Source organism: Pteropus vampyrus, unplaced genomic scaffold (genome assembly GCF_000151845.1).
Source record: "Pteropus vampyrus isolate Shadow unplaced genomic scaffold, Pvam_2.0 Scaffold92, whole genome shotgun sequence".
Classification (NCBI taxonomy): Eukaryota; Metazoa; Chordata; class Mammalia; order Chiroptera; family Pteropodidae; genus Pteropus; species Pteropus vampyrus.
The window spans coordinates 51,769-63,868 of record NW_011888873.1 but is presented as its reverse complement, the minus strand read 5'-3'; the positions used below and the strand labels follow the sequence as shown (position 1 = coordinate 63,868).

The following is a 12,100-nucleotide window of genomic DNA, read 5'->3' as shown; positions in this document are numbered from 1 at the left end:
AGTTTCGATTATATTGAGTAATCAACTCTCATTTTTATTTTATTTTTTGGTGGGATATCTAATAGCCCTATGTTTTAAGTTTATATTTTATAGTATCTCATTTTTCAGTTGAAGAATGTTAGAGACAATGTTTAAATATCTCACCCAGGGGTACCCAGTTAGTCTTTTGGCAAAGCCAGAAAAGTAGCCTAACAAATCGGAGTTGCTGCAGTGTATTAACTTAAATTATACTTTCTTGGAAGTCTAATTCAGTATGGTAATATTTCTATTCTAATAGCTCACAGTGAAAAAAAAAAAAGTAAAAATTTGATATTATACAAAGATCTTGAAATCCTGTAAAGCAAATGAAATATTTACAATGATTCAGACTGAGTTCAAATGAAGGAAAGTGTTCTGTTAGCAGTTGTCATATATTTACGGTAAATTAGTTGACACCAAGATAGTCAATGGCCACCTAAGAGATAAGTGTTAACTTAGAGTTGGATGGATTTTCACTTGGGCTGGTAGCAAAAAACACCTAGTACAGAAGAAAGTAGGAATGACAGATGAAAGATTGGGAGAATGGCTCTTACTTTTGGTTTTAACACTTCTTTTGGCTGCAGCACCCAGTTCTGCTGTAAAGGCAGCTTGTCACCTTCCCTCTTGGCTGGAAAGAGCCTTAAACAAATGGTTGCAGGTGCAATGAGGAACAAGTGTCAAAATTAGAGACTAGGCAGTAGATATGATCTGGAAAATAAAGTAAAGAAAGTTTCTCCCGAAAATAAATATGTGACTATGTGTGCTTTTAAAATGTGTATATACTTTAATTTTGTCTTAAATAAATTTCCCTCTTTATAAATCTCTTTGATAAATACTGTATGATCTACATTTAAGATTTCATTGTCCTTGAAAGAGGTCATTTTCTGAGAATTTTCTAATATTTTCATATTTTACTCATACATTCCTTCAAACATTTAATTATAAAACACTAGTATTCTTCAGTACTCATGATGCCAAGGCCTCTGCGAGGGGTGAGAAATAGTCAGATTTGGTTCCCAGCTGAGCAGAGGAGTCACTCTCTTCTGATCTTCCAGGCTAGGTCTGCCCCATCTAAAGAAATGAGTGGTGGATTGACCTTAAGTAAAAGTAGAGTATATTTTCCAAATATGGCAAAGTTGTAAAGGTTACTATAACAAAAACTACTATGAAGAGTAAAGGCATTGCGTTTATTTTATTTTCAGATAAAGACTCTGTACAAAACTCTATTAGGGCAATAAACAACAAATAGTTATTTGGTAGAGTGATAAAAGCAAGCATTGCTACTGACAGTGGAAGAACAGCTGAGTTCACCCGAAGATGAAACTATTTTGATAAATCTGTGTTACAAATGTGGGGAAAGTGGACACTTAAGTTATGCCTGTTCCAAAAATATGCTTGGAGAACTTGAACCTCCAAAGAAGAAAGACAAAAAAGAAAAGAAGAAAATTTTGAGCCGGAAATAGAAATTGTAGTAGAAGGAAGAGAAGATGAGGGAAAGATCCTGCTCTTGACAGCCTCAGTTAGGACATAGTTTACCATCAAGCCAAATTTGAAGGAGAACAAAAAATAATGGCAACCCCATTCAGGCAGTCCCTCAACATAAGATGATTCACAATACCCAAAGATAAAGTAAAGCACATATTTCAGTGATGAGAAAGAACTTAGTGATTAAAATTATATTTGTTATGTAAATATCATTATTATTTTTTTAATCTTAGAGTACTAAATTCAGTTGGGATTAAAATTACTTTTAGAATGTGAGCACAAGAATACTGAGAACCAAATAAGTTTTTACTATAAAATAGTTCATAAGAAATTGAAAAGAAGTTTTAAAGTATTGTGTTTCTATATTGCCTTAGAAAAGTAATGAAAATCAAAACTTGTTAATAACTATCAATGTTGAAAACAATTTATTTAAATAAAAAGAAAACAATACTATCATAGTAATGCTAATGTCATCCTAAGCAAAATAGATATTTAAAAAATTGTGTTTGAGAGTTTATTATAAAAGTTTATTCATATCTGGTTTAGAAGATGACTTTTAAAATAAATTTCATTTTTAAAACAAAAATTTAATAAAAACTGGAGAAGTTTAATGATTTATTACTATTAAATGTTAATAAAATTTTCAAGAGAATTTTGGTAAAAAAATATATATTAGTCTTTCTCAATTATAAAATTATTTTTAACAAGTCATTCAAAGTTACCAAATCATATAAACAATGATGATAATATTAAAATTTAAAATGAATAAAATGTAGGGAACTGAACACTATGTATATATTATTTTTGTTGCAAATTTATAATAGATTAAAATTCTATAAAATTTAGATTTGTAATTTCTTTGCTTTATAAGTTTGCAAAATCACATAAAAATGCACCCCACATTTTATTTTAATTTTGATTTATAATAGTTTTTTTCTGGTTTTATATTAGGAGATTAGCAAAAACAAATGTGGTATGCATTTCAGCAGGAAGCAGGGATTATTTTTGTGAGCTGGAATAAGCAGAAATTTAGTGATAATTGTATTAAGAAGTCACTTGTGCAAATAAAAAACTTTCAAACTCTAACAATATGTTAATTTTTAATTTTATTTGCTATAAAAGTTTTCCTTGAATACTTTATTGTTTTAGGTGGGAAAATAAGTTATTTTTTTACAAAAAATATATTTTTATATGGGCAATGGTTGAATTGTTTGCTCATTTTCTATTGAATATAACCCTGGGGAAGAATTTCTAAAGGGCTGAGGAAAGCAGAAGGGAGTTGTTCTAACAAAGTGCTTCTAATCATAGGAAACCTGTTAAAACTACTGACAAATTTCTTAATTTATATGAAAACTTGATTGGGTCCTAGGCGTGGACATGGGAGAGTCCTTTTCCCTATGAGCTCTCTTAAAGATATTCTTAGGTAAAGAACAGTGAAAAATCAGAAGCTGAAGAGAAGTATGTAGAAATAATTAGGTTATGTCTTTGATGTAGAGAATATCAAATACCTAAGAATTTTATTGATAAAAGAGAATCAGCACAGAAAGATTGGGAAAAAAATCTACTGATTGTATCTTTTAAAGTTTTTAAACTTCAACAACATGAAGCTGAGTGTAAATTCATAAGAAATATTGATGAGGCAAAATAGTAGCTGAAGTGATCTTGTCTTTCAGATTTTTTAACTACTTTGCTGTGTAACATGAGTGGATGACTGCTGGTAATTCTCCATCAGAAAATTGATGACTTTATTTTTCAGTTATTCATTTTCAGTCTTCATTCTCCAGAACTCTGTCCAGACATCCTCTATATACATTCTTTCAACTAAATCTGAGACAATGAAATAAGATATAGTTTTGGTATATTCACTCTGTATTTGGTTCATTTTCCTTATAGGAGAATATTAATATTTTAGATTCTAAAGAAAAAGATCATTTGAGGATGTGTGAAGAAATATGTAATTGGGAAAGGCAAGAAAAAGGATTATTTTGTGAAAATAAAAGAGGCTAATTTAAGCAGATAATTTAACTTTTTCTCTAAAGAAATACATTGGAAGATCACTGTAGCAGAATCACAAACAAGGTAATGTGATTTAAAACTAGTTTGCAAAATGTGTCGTGGAAAAATAGGGTGCTATAACTCCAGAGATCAAGCCAACACCTTGCACACTTTTGAAACTCATAGATCTTCTGTTTGTAGGCTTCCTGGCTCCTACGTAAGATGCCAGAGGAGACTGGCAGTAATATTCTCACTAGGGAAATTTAGTTATGGTGACAGGACAGATAAATGGACCATATCGGGGGTTTATTCATCTTTGTAACCATGGTGCTAAAGGAGGATTCAGTACCTGTGGTTGACTTATTTATGTCCTACCAGAAAGATGCTTTGGCTGCAGATTTCACATTTAGAAGAAACACGATCCCTTGGAAAATTTGCCACCAATTACCTCGTCTCCAATTTCAATCTATCAACTGAACAATCTGTCTATACTGGTAATAATGTACTGCTACTCTAGTCGGCACTTGGTTGTTTGGCAAACTTGTGTCCCTTTAAATTCTGAAAATAAAGTTGCAACATTTTTGCTTCGTTAGCTCTTAAATTCCTAAATTTCTATATACCAGGGGTCCCCAATCCTTGGGCTGTGGACCTGTATCGCTTCTGGCCTGTTAAGAACCAGGCTGCACAGCAGGAGGTGAGTGGCAGGTAAATGAAGCTTCTTCATCTGTATCTGCAGCCGCTCTCCAGCGCTAGCATCACTGCCTCAGCTCAGATCATCAGGCTTTAGATTCTCATAGGAACACTGGTCCCTGGTGTCAAAAAGGTTGGGACTACTGCTATACATGATTTTATTTTCTGGCTAATAAATATTTATTAAAAGAGATAGTGTCATGATAAATTGGTATTTGATGTTTTTCTTTTTTAGTGTTGAATTTAGTTTTCTTTAATAGATAGATAATAGATAGATAGATGATAGAGATAGATAGATAGATAGATAGATAGATAGATAGATAGATAGATAGATAGATAGATAGATAATGATAGATAGATGTGGGCATTTGGATTTGGAGTATGGCTAAGTGAGATCAGGAAATCCTCTCCAAAAGAAGCAACTAGAAAGCTGAACAAAACTGACAAAAACATTCAAAAATTTGACAGATATTGATGCTTTAAAACTGTTGAACTACTGGTCAGAATCTATGGGGAACCTAAGCCATTTGGCCTGGGACTGCTCCCATCTCTCCCAGGGTAGGGCAAGCTGTGGGGTCTGGCAGATTTTCTGCTGTGGTTAATGGGGATTTCTTAGATTTGGAGCATGGGGTGACACCCACATGCAATCATGCTGTTGACAGATTTGGGAGGACCAACAGTTCGAAACTGGGGATAGGCAGTCTTTGCCTGAAAGGGACAGATGGTAAATATTTTGTGTGTTTGTGGGCCACATGTAGTATCTGTTCCTTCCCCTCCTCCTCCTCTTCTTATCACTTCAAAAACGTGAGAACAGTTTTTAGTACACAGGTTGTATAGAAACAAGCCAAGAGTTGGATTGAGACCATGGACTAGGTTTGCCTTTGCTACTCTATTACCCTGAGGTTAGCACAAGCAATGTGCAAACCTGCCTGCAGATGCAATGGACACTAAAGAGGATTCAAACTAACTAAACACATCTTGCTGATCTTAAGGTTGAAAAAGCATGACATAAAAGATGTGAAAAGGTATTAAAAATGGTGAAAGCCAGAGTAGACTTGAAAATGACTTGAACTCTGAATGTGCTTCTTTACTCACACACAGATACACTAGCAGAGGAGGAAAGCCTTCCTAAAACTAAAGGAAATATAATGGAACATTGTGAACAACTTAATTGAAACAAATAAGACAACTTACATGTAATGAATAAATTACCAAAACCAGGTCAAGAAGAAATGGAAAATCTGAATAAAACTATGAGAACTACAGAAATTGAATTAAGAATTAGATTTCTTCCCATGAAGAAAAGCCTAGGCCCAGTGACCTCATGGTGAATTCTATTAAATATTTACAGAGAAAAATAACACAATTCATCACCTAGTCTGATATTTCAGAATATAGCAGAGGAAGAAACAAGTCCCATTTATGAGACAAGTATTACACGGATAGCAAAGCCAAAGACATCACAAGAGAAAAAAAAAAAAAGAAACAAAACAAAACAAAAACACAGACTAATATCCTTTGTTAACACAATTCAAAAATTTCTAATAAAATATTAATAAAGTGAGCCCAGCAAATATAAAAAAAGATTATACATCATGACCAAGTGGAATTTATCCCAGAAATACAAGATTAGTCTGTCATCCAAAAACTAATTTAACGTAATATATCAATCATATTAAAGTCATAAAGAAAAAAAAAAAAACCCTACATGAGTCCCTCAATAGATATGGGAAAAGAATTTGATAAAACTGAAGACTTACTAGTGATTAAAAAACTAAACTCTCAGGAAACTATAAATAGAAGGGGACTTCTTTAAACCGACAGGGGGAATTTATGAAAACACAACAGACAACACCATACTTATGACATTAAGACTTAAAATATTATCCTAAGATCAGTAGCAAGGCAAGAATGTCATGTTCTTGTATTCATAATTGTATTGGCTTTTTTAGCAAGTTTAAGAAGGCAAAAAAAAAAAAAAAAAAAAAAAACAACCAAGCAACCAATTAATCAATCAATCAATTAATTAAATACATTGAAAATAAAGAAGTAAAATTGTCCTTATTTAAAGAGTAAATTATACTATATGTAGTGAATCCCAAGGAACCAGTAAAAAAAAAAAAAAAAAAAAAAAAAAAACAACTAAAGCTTATCAGTGAGTTTAATAAGGTCTTGGAATACAAGATCAATGTATAAACATCAATTATATTTCTATGTCTAGCAATGGAAAATACAAAAATTAAATTAAGGAAACAATTCCATACATCCTTGTATAAAAATATAAAATATAAAAAATAATTAAGGGTAGATGAGATTCAGGGTACAGACTTTGAAATGGGGAGATTATCCTAGATCATCTTGGTGGGCTCAATATAATTACATAAGTCCTCAAAAGTAGAAGAGGAAGATGGAAGAGTCAATCAGACAGATGCAACATAAAAATAATTTTATCCTCCATTCCTGGCTTCGAGTATGAAGAGAAGGGCTCTTAAGCCATGCACTGTGACAGCCTCCACAAGCTGGGAATGGCCCTCGGTTGACAGTAAGAAAATGGGAGCCTTATTTCTACAACCATAATGAATTCAGTTCTGCCAAGAAACTCAATGAGATTGTCCCCGAGAGCTTCCAGAAAAAAAGTGGAGCTTGGAGACATTTTAATTTCGGTTTGATGAGACCCACATCAAAGGCTTTTCTCCTACAAACTGTAAACTAATAAATTCGTATTGTCTTAAGCCCTTGAGTTTGTGGTAATTTTGTTAAGGGAGTAATAGCAAAGTAATACACAATGGAAGAAAATATAAAAGAATTCTAAAAGGATTTATGTGTTCCGTATTAAGAAAAATTATTTAAAACTAGGAGAAAAAGGTGAACAGATAGATAGCGTCCAGTTTTAAACAAAGATTATTTAATTTTCTAGAAGAATGCACCTGTCCTGATTTTATTAATTTTATTTAATTAAGATTCCAGGTACTGTGAAGTGACATGTTACTTTGCTTTATTTCTTTTTGGTAGAAAAGATATCTCTGAAGGTTATAGTTACATTGCCCTGAAACCAGTTTTGTACCAACCTAGGAACTTTATGCCAAGAGTCTTTATTTTATAATGACTTAAGACAGTGTATATATATGTAGACATTATATTGGAAATACTTTATATTTCACTAGTTTTCACATTCTTGAGTGCATAAATCTTTAACATATATTAAGTTAATACTTGCATGAGTTATATTTTTAACTTTTTAAAGCATTGTAACTGAACAATCATAATACTTTACTGTTGGAAATATTGAGAAAACGCCAACTTAGATATACTAGTGAAAACATATATAATTAAAACAATATATTTTAAAATGAATCCAACATCTAAATAAATAGACAAAAAGTATATAAACATTTACAGGAAAAGACTTTGGCAATTTTGGAATGTTACCTTATAGAGGAATCATCTTTTGCTATCATTTTCAATATTTTACTGCTATGAGGAATTTTATTAACATAAATACAATATATGATAGAAATTTGAGGAAAAATGGCATTATTTTAAGTAAAGTTGAATTTAATAGGAAGATAAAGAAAAAATTATTATACATTTTCCGCCTGAGAACATACTTCTAATATCTAAAATGAGACATATGGTGGCCTCTAAAGCTGACAATGACAGTTTTGACAGAATTTGTGTGGAAATTGATTAGTAAATTTGCTCTAAATGTCCTAGAGACCTCAATTTAGTTGATCATTAAACTATGGAATATTTATTATGATATTTCCATGGCTACTGCTATTTTTAAAGATCCACTAGATAGAATTTTGAAGTTTGATAAATCTCTGGAGCCAAGACCTCATTCATTCTTTTTCCTCAGATTAGATCCTTGTGCCTATAACACCAGCTCTGGTAGAATAACTTATGTTTCTTATTAATTATATATTATTACAATAAACTCAAATGATGAAAAATAAATTTTCATGTTAAATTTAGAAATTGCCTGAGTTCTGTAGTTTCAATCCAAGGTACTTTATACATACATCACAATTACACCTGAGAGAAATATAACAGAGCACAATTTTGAGAGCGTGAGTATTTTATTATTAGTTTTTCTACTAATTTAAAGTAGTTTGGGGCCACTCTTAGTCCAAAAATCTGCTTCTGTTGTCTATTATTCCTAACTCAGTTTCTTATTTTGTTTTGTATTCTCTGACAAAATTATTCAGGTGAAATCAATATCATGGAAACAAAGATTAGAAAGTGAGTTGTAATTTTACTTAGTATGCTTATCTGTCAAATGAGGCTGGAAAATGGACAGACTTAATTATTGGTTTTAAATTAAGCAGCTAAGAAAAAAGCCAGACTGATATGTAGAAATTTCTTTTCTTTAATCAAGTTTACATCAAACCTATGTGCTGTCATAGCTGCCACTTCTGAAGCATGTGACTTTCAATGGGCCCTGCGCTAGGTATTTTATGTACATTTCTAATTCTTGCATCAAATTTAAAATATAGGAACTACTATCTCCATATTTTATCACTGATGAGGCAAATTTGGCTCAGAGAAGTTAGGCAACTTGTGTCATAGCTAGCATTCAAATCCAGCTCTGTTATTCTCATTAAAAGGAGAAAATTAAGAGACCTGAGTTCTTAAGCAGCTTTATGACCTGGAATTAATCATTTTACTACTCCAGTCCTTTGTTTCTTTAACAATAAGAGAACATAGTCAGACTAGGTCATGTCAAATATTTTTTCTGATTTGAAATGCAAATTCGATGCATATTGCCGCTTTGTTTACAATGTATCCATTTTGTGCTCATCAATCCTTTGAGGTAAAAAAAAAAAAAAAAATTAGGGGCCTGATTGGGCAGCTTGATTTCCTCTTCAGAAAGTATATATCACACAGCCATGTTCTTCACACTCTTATACTAGATTTATAATCCTGACTCCCACAGATGTTCATTTTGACAGAATCACATTTTGCTGTATAAACAGATAATGTTAGACAAAACATTGTGATTAAAATAAATGGTGTTAATAATTGCTTTAAAATCCATATTTATGAAATAATTTGAAAGAAATATACTTGAAAGAAATATAATCCACCATCAACATATTTTCTTATTTGAGAGTCAATGTGTTTAATGCACCCTCAATGAAGATTAATTCTTATTTCCTTAAGAATTGTTCATGAAAACATACATGTTAGGTAACTGGTAACTCCTCCCATCCGAAATTAAAGCACTAAGAAATAGTGATAAAAATAAAGAATTAATCTGAGGGGGAAAAAACAGTTAAGATTGGACTTAAAATAAGTTACATGTATCTACTTGGAATTGAGTTTAACAAAATATGACTTATGTGCAAAGCTTTTTTGTTACATAATTTATGAAACAAAAAAATGGAATATATGGTGACTTTGAAAAAAATTTTTAAGCATAATAATTCAGCTCCTAGTTTATGCCATATTTGAATAGAATGTGTCTTCCCTCCTCCCCTTCTCATTCTCAGCATCCAACTTCCTACACAGATACACTTACTGTCACATCTTATACATTTTCTATATTGCCTTCATTTTTCATTGTTTTTGACCTTAGAAAAATAATGGCTTCTTATTATGTACTTTTTTTTCACATAACTCAAGTCGTGTGCTGTAGTATGCTTTGCCAAAAATAAATAGCTAGCAGGGCTGATTCGTTTTCATTTATTTATTTTTAAATCCCAGCTTCCTTGGGATCCTTTGTGAAGTAAAGAGAAGGAATACAGAAAGTAGGTTCTGGCAACTCGGTTTCATTCACCACTCCTTATACAATTTGCTTATTGATCTCAGTAATGAAGACCAGAAAATTACAACTTCTCTTCTCTGTGGAGCTATGGACCACAGATTGCCCAACCACTGTCAGATTAAACAACTTGCCTGTGACTGATAAAGGCTTCACATGGAAACTAAAACTACCATCACCCTTCCATTTAACCCAGTATATCACTTATATTAAATACAGTTAACATCAGGAGACAGCCTCTTCAAGTCAATTCAGATCATCATCCTTCTTAACCATTAGTACTTCCATGAGGTTTGAATCCTGTCTTTCTCGAAGAAAATTATGCCACATATCTTTCTTTCCTGGAAAAAAAAAATACTAAAAAAAAAAAAAAAAAAAAAAAAAATTAAAATAAAAATCAAGCCAAACAAAGAATTTTGAGCAAACTGTGATTTCTGTATAAAAGCTCCAACCTGGCACTGGAAATAGTGTTTTCTAACCCTAAGATTTGAATATCCAAAGTATTCCATAGATTTATTCCATCAATTCCCTAAGATTAAATTCAGACTGAAGTTGGTCCTCAGAAATAGACTCTCATTCTAAACCACACAAATATATCAAAAAGCTGAATGTTTAAAGGGACAGAACTAATGATGGGATCTGGACTAACGGCATAACAGCACCTACAAGTGTGTTGTTGCTCATTTGGAATTCAATGAAGGAGAGCCTATTTACGAAACTGAGAATTGTTGAAAGCTAAAAATTTATCTGGGTTCACTCTTCTTATCATATGTAGAATAATAATAGAAACTGCAATGTACAATTCTAATGCAAATTTTGCTTGAAACCAGATAAATCACCTTGGACAAATTTTAAACTCCCTGAACTTCAATTTTTTTCTTTTTTAATCTAAACCTGAAGGTTTTGTGTTTTCGATGCTTTTAGGAGTTCTAACTTTCTATATTTTAGTTCCTAGATAATCTCTGAAGTTTATCTTAATTCTAGAATTTAAAAATGATTCTTAAAGATTTTGACAAGCTTGGATAAGCTTCAAATTTAAATTTTCATCTGTTTATGTAATTACTCATGCAAATTTAAATGTGTTACTTTTGCCCATATCATCTTAAATTTGGATACTCATCTAAGCTATGTAAATACTTAACCTGTTAACATCTGTGAGACACTGATGAAATTTAATATCAAACTTCTCTCTCTTTTCGTTGATTTAAGTTTTCCATTTCTGTTTAAACATTCTTTATTAACGGTAAAGAATGTTAATCACCTTCATTTTAAAAATAATTTTTTAAAGTTTAAATTCCATCAATAACTAATTTCTATAGCCTTCTTTTAGCAAAATAATATAATGCCTATTATTTAACTCTAAAATTATTTAATATTTTTGTCTTTTAAAAAAGCAAAAGCTATGATAGATAACAAAGATACAATGTTATATAAAGAACACTGTAAATAAATTAAATGAACACTTTATGTATGAATTATCAGCTACATAAAAGCTGGAACATTAAGAAAAAAATAATTACAAAGACTGGATTATAGGTCTATTAGTAAATTTGCAATTTTAAAGACAATTATGATGTTATTAAACAATTTAGAATGTTAATACCTACAAGTGAAATTATTCAAAGCATACACAATTTTTATTATTCGTATTAGACAGCATCTTCTCTCTCCAGATTAAAATGAAATTGAACTTATTTTCAAAAGAATATTTATTCTTTGAAGCATAATTTTTTTTAGTTGCCTAGTGACATGATTACTATTTATATGTAAAAAGAAAACAAACCTCAAGTGTTATGTCATGGTGATATATATCATTAAATTATTATTAGACATGGCTTATATGCTGTTTAAGCTAGTTTTCATTAATGACTTGTGAATATGAAGACAGCATGGACTTTTTGTAGTACTGAATGTTTCTTAATTCTTAGGCTCCTATGAAAGCAATGGAATAATATTGTACACTGGCTACCAGAAGATTTTGATAAAAATTATGTTTCTCATGTCATAATAAGGTTGATTATATGCATGATATAGATCAATAGCTTTTAAATTTCCCACCAAGGACTTATTTTATTACTTCATATCTCTTTCATCTATATCTATGGTTTAAAAATATTTTTTTCTAATACATGAGATAACCAGTACTAC

The 12,100-nt window shown here is 31.1% G+C and overlaps 1 pseudogene; it reads left to right on the top strand.

Annotated features, from left to right (window-relative positions):
- The window catches only part of LOC105294724, a 34,063-nt pseudogene extending 32,373 nt beyond the window's left edge, over positions 1 to 1,690 (top strand).
- The last annotated feature ends 10,410 nt before the right edge of the window (positions 1,691 to 12,100 follow it).